Source organism: Ovis canadensis, chromosome 9 (assembly GCF_042477335.2).
Source record: "Ovis canadensis isolate MfBH-ARS-UI-01 breed Bighorn chromosome 9, ARS-UI_OviCan_v2, whole genome shotgun sequence".
Classification (NCBI taxonomy): domain Eukaryota; kingdom Metazoa; phylum Chordata; class Mammalia; order Artiodactyla; family Bovidae; genus Ovis; species Ovis canadensis.
Genome location: NC_091253.1, coordinates 66,735,862 through 66,741,392, shown reverse-complemented (window position 1 = coordinate 66,741,392; position 5,531 = coordinate 66,735,862). Strand labels below are relative to the sequence as shown.

At 39.8% G+C, this 5,531-nt stretch overlaps 1 non-coding gene across 1 annotated transcript; it reads right to left on the bottom strand.

The window, feature by feature from the left end:
* Positions 1-1,051: 1,051 nt before the first annotated feature.
* On the bottom strand, positions 1,052-1,124 carry TRNAE-UUC (transfer RNA glutamic acid (anticodon UUC)). Its single transcript has one exon. It is a non-coding gene; the product is annotated as a tRNA-Glu (tRNA).
* Positions 1,125-5,531: the final 4,407 nt, after the last annotated feature.

The window sequence follows — 5,531 nt, the reverse complement described above, 5'->3', positions numbered from 1 at the left end:
GCTACAGTCCACAGGGTTGCAAAGAGTTGGACACAACTGAGTGACTTTCACTTTGATTCCCTTTAAAGCTGATTCCAGCTCAGAGATATAAGATTATGTCAGATACGACTAGTGTAATTCAATTCTATGTTTTTCCAATAATAAATATTATTGATTAGCTTATTTCTTTTTGGCTGCCTTGGGTCTTTCTGCACTAGAGCTTTCTCTTGTTGCAGTGAGCAAGGGCTGCTCTCTAGTTGCAATGCATGGGCTTTCATTGAAGTGGCTTCTCTTGTTGCGGAGCACGGGCTCTAGGCACATGGGCTATGTAGTTGGGCTTAGTCGCCCTGAGGCATGTGGAATCTTCCCAAGCTAGGGATTGAACCCATGTCCCCTGCTTTGGCAAGTGAATTCTTAACCACTGGACCATCAGGGAAGTCCTCTGATAGTATTTTTTGATAAAACTTTGAGATTAGATCTATTGGCATTCTGACTACATTTACACAGATGGCCACAAAAGGCTAATACACAAGCCAAAGCCACAAAAATAATTTCGCAAGCCAAAATCATTCCCCAAGTAAAGGGGCTATTTGGAGGAGCTGATGTCCCCAGTTTTAAGTAGGCAAACTTCAGTAACAGCTGAGGCGCAATCAAGAGCAAAAAATGTAGTATTAGAAAGATTAGACACCTGTTGATTGTGGCAGTGTTCAAAGGCTTCTTTCTAATGGATAAACGGCATACAGGAATGGGGATGATGGCATGTAGTAGTGATTCCTAGAGCCTACCCAATTGGAATATTGTACACAAAGCAAATAAACCTTACGGACATTTGTGGAGGCAACAGATGCCACTTATTCTGAGAAAAGTGTTTCATTTTGAAGCTTTATGCTTTGGAACATTCTGAGTTATAATTAGCTACTCAGGTTCTTACTCTTCATTCTGTGTGTGATACTCTAACCCTTCCCCTTTTTTTCATCCCCAGAAATTCTGTTTTTGTTTGTTTGTTTGTTTGTTTGTTCTTTGTTTTCTTTTTGTTTTTTTTGCCCATGCAGCATGGCTTGCAGGATCTTAGTTCCCTGGCCAGGGGTTGAACCTGGGTCCTCAGCATTGAAAGTACCAAGTCCTAACCGCTGTACTGCCAGGGAATTCCCAAGAAATTCTGTTTTAGATATAAACTATACTTTCCTTTTTCTGGGCAGGAAATAAAAACAACATAAATAGCAGGAAGGAGTATATGTTTTATGAGGAACTATATAACAGGTTACGGAAGTAATTGTTTTTTTAATCAATTTGTGCCTAAAATGTTTCTGACCTTTAGAGACATTTGAAGGTTCACGTATATGACTGCCAGGAAGTAATTAAAATTCTTCTCTGTTTGTTTAGGCAAGAAGATTGGTTATCCAGTAAGTGGCAGCAAACAGCTTATAGAGTCATCTTTTCCAATTTCCTAACTCTCAGATTCTATGAATGAAGCAGAATCATTGATTGAGCAAATGGAAATGAACTTGAAAGTAGACCGTGCACTTTACGACTCTCCGAAGAAGCAAATATGAATCTGTCCCTTCCTTCTCTCTGAGAAGTTTTTAAGGGTAATAGAGTGTACTGATGAGTGAGCATTCAGAAGATACCATAGGCATTTTCTGCATGACTTAATTCTTTTTCAGACACAACAGATTCTGATGATTTACAATCATCAGTGTAAACTCATAACACTGCACTGCCAGCTAGGGATCGCAGGATAAAGAAAAGTGAGAGAATTGTATAGGATTCTCATGGTCACCATATACCTAAAATTTCCTGGGACAGTCCCAGTTTCAAAGATTCTAGGTTGTTATTCCTTTCATTCTACTCCTTATCAGACCATGCATTTAGGTTTAAAACATATGTTCTTAAGGATCCACAGTTGTTCTTAGATATATGTTAAGTAATATTTTCCAGAATCAAAGAAACTATCTTTAAAAATACTTTATGAGTTTTAAAAAATTATCTTAGGAAAAGTGACTTCCTTTCTTACAAATTATGGGAAAGCCACCTGAACAGCCTTGGCATAGATTGATGATGACTTGATTAGTTTTCATAGTATTGCAATGCTATAAATACGAGGGGATTTTACCATTGCCAGTTTCATGAGCACAGCATACAGACACACTGAAATATTTTTGAAGGTTAACTAAGAAGTAGCATTTTAGTTTAATTCAGTTTCTGTGGCTACTTCCTAGAGTCTGAAAGAAACAGTTAAAGAATGTACCTGAAACAAAGTTGCTAATCAGGAAAAATAAGATATTTAGACTACACTTGATACTAATGGCCAAAAAATGACCTGGAAAAAATTACCTTTAAAGGACAGTCAACCTTTTTATGACAAATTCTTAAAAAAAAAAAGATTCTTCTATTGAATTTTTTATATTGCTGAAAATTGGTTTGGATTAAAAGTGAAACTTCAGATCACCTTTCTGGGGATAGAAGCCATAGAAAACTTGAAAAATTCCAAAAAAATTTTTATACTAATTTTGAAAAGAAGCAGTTGAGCATACAGAAATGCTCCTTCCTTATTTATATGGAACTTGCTAAAGAATTAAGAGCTTATTAGAGGTACATTCTGGCTACAATCATATTTTACTGTGTTTTGCAAATAAAGTTGTTTGTTGACATCATTTTGAGGATATCCATGGTGCTTTTCAATTACTGTCCAACAACACTAACATTTGCTTGTCATTAAGTAATTTGCATCATCATTTGTCTCAGTTCAGTCGCTCAGTCGTGTCCAACTCTTTGCGACCCCATGAATCGCAGCACGCCAGGCCTCCCTGTCCATCACCATTTCCCGGAGTTCACTCAGACTTACGTCCATTGAGTCAGTGATGCCATCCAGCCATCTCATCCTCTGTCGTCCCCTTCTCCTCGTGCCCCCAATCCCTCCCAGCATCACAGTCTTTTCCAATGAGTCAACTCTTCGCATGAGGTGGCCAAAGTACTGGAGTTTCAGCTTTAGCATCATTCCTTCCAAAGAAATCCCAGGGCTGATCTCCTTCAGAAGGGACTGGCTGGATCTCCTTGCAGTCCAAGGGACTCTCAAGAGTCTTCTCCAACACCACAGTTCAAAAGCATCAGCAATGGCATCCCACTCCAGTGTTCTTGCCTGGAGAATCCCAGGGACAGGGGAGCCTGGTGGGCTGCTGTCTATGGAGTCACACAGAGTCGGACATGACTGAAGTGACTTAGCAGTAGCAGTAGCAGTAGCAGCCTTCTTCATAGTCCAACTCTCACATCCATACATGACCACTGGAAAAACCATAGCCTTGACTAGATGGACCTTAGTTGGCACAGTAATGTCTCTGCTTTGAATATACTACCCTAGGTTGGTCATAACTTTTCTTCCAAGGAGCAAGCGTCTTTTAATTTCATGGCTGCAATCACCATCTGCAGTGATTTTGGAGCCCCCCAAAATAAAGTCTGACATTGTTTCCACTGTTTCCCCATCTATTTCCCATGGAATGACGGGGCCGGATGCCATGATCTTCATTTTCTAAATGTTGAGCTTTAAGCCAACTTTTTCACTCTCCTCTTTCATTTGTCTAGCACCTGGCAACTTAACTCACTCTTATTTATTTTCTGTAAACTGACTTGCGCAAAATTTCTCCATTCTCTTTATCCTTGTCATTCCCTGAAGGGCCGAGGCTTATTATTCTGACTTGGTTTGTGCACTGAAGAGGTCAAAGGTGTCACCTGAATGACTGGAATGTTTTCCCCCTACAAGAGCCTTTCCTTTCCTCCAAGGCAGGGGCAAGATCTAGAGATATTTGGTTGGATTATCTGAAGTGTCACCCTTATTCAGCCCAACAGAAATATAGTGTTTACCACAGGAAAGTAAAAGACTTGTGTTTTTGCTTTGTTTTGCTTTGTTTTGCTTTGTTGGCTGCAGTAGGTCTTCACCGCTGCACGGGCCTTTCTCTACTTGTGGCAAGCGGGGGCTACTCGCTAGTTGTGTTGCACAGGATTCTCATTGCTGTGGCTTCTCTTGTTATGGAGCATGGGCTCTGGGGCACATGGACTTCAGTAGCTGTGGCTTGAGGGCTCAGTAGTTGTGGTTCGGGGATCTAGAGCACAGGCTCGATAGATGTGGCTCGAAGGCTTAGTTGCTCCGCAACCTGAAGGATCTGTCCAGACCAGGGATCGGATGTGTGTCTCCTGCATTGGCAGACAGATTCTTTACTAGTGAGCCTAAGGGAAGCTCAAAATCAGTGTTTTTATAGTCACACAAATCAGAGTTTGAATTCCTATTCTGTTGCTTATTGCTTACAAGCTATATTCCAAGTCACTCAGTTTTGACACCTATGATATAAGAAGGTCTGACAACTTTTTGAAGTTTAAGATATCTAGAATACTTAACTTTAGACCCTGGATTATAATAGGATTCAAATAAATGTTAGCTAATTTGTTCAAACAATGAATAATTTTCAGTATAAAAAATACAACACAATAGAGACATTAGAGGTAAATAAACAAGGCATCTTTTGTGCCTAGGTGGTATGATACAATGGGAAAAGTGTAGGATTCAGTAACCTACCTATCTTCATCATGCTTCTCAATTAATTAGCACCGTGTTGCCTCCCAGAACTGTTAATGGTAGAGTTAGGCTCATACAGTGAAACATTCTCTGCCCATCCCTTTCTGGACAGACACTGACTTATAATTTAATATCACTCTCATAATACTTGAAAAATAAGAGAGAAGAAACCAAATTTGAAGTGATTTAGGTTCTAGCTTATTTTTCCGATGGGATAAATACATTGATTGTAACCTGTTGTTCTAAGTTCTTAGGCAGATAAACTAAGGGCTATAAAGTGAATGACTTAAAGACACCCACACCAGCTCGGTAAAAAGTTGAGCCATTCTGATTTGCTGATTGCAGATCATTCATTCAACTTAGATTTATTAACTGCTTGCCAAGTACAGGCATTGTACTTGGTGTGAATCATGCAACTGCAAATAGAACAGTCTTTGCCAAGAGCTTAAACAGATTATTACCACAATGTGATAAGAAGTTTAATTCATTTATTTATTTAAGAAGTATTTATAGAGTGCCTATTGGGTGCTAGGCATGGTGTTAGTGTCTTGGGTACAGCAGGAAAGAAGAAAGACTCTGCGCATGATCCCATCATATATATAGTATAGTGGAGAAGACAGAAGTTTTAACAATAAACAGTTGTGACAAGGGAAGTATGAAGAACTATGAAAGTGGTAGTGCTTAGCCATGTCCAACTCTTTGCAACCTCATAAACTGTTGCCTGCCAGGCTTCACTGTCCATGGAATTCTCCAAGCAAGAATATTGAAGTGAGAAGCAACTTAGCAGCAGCAGCAGCAGCCATTTCCTTCTCCAGAGGATCCTCCCAATCGAGGGATTGAACCTGGGTCTCCCACATTGCAGGCAGATTCTCCACCATCAGAGCCACCATGCAAGCTATATGAATGATCTTTAAAAAAAAGGTGGGGGGACTTAATCAAGTGTATGGCAAATAGATGGGGAAAAAGTGGAAACAGTGACAGATTT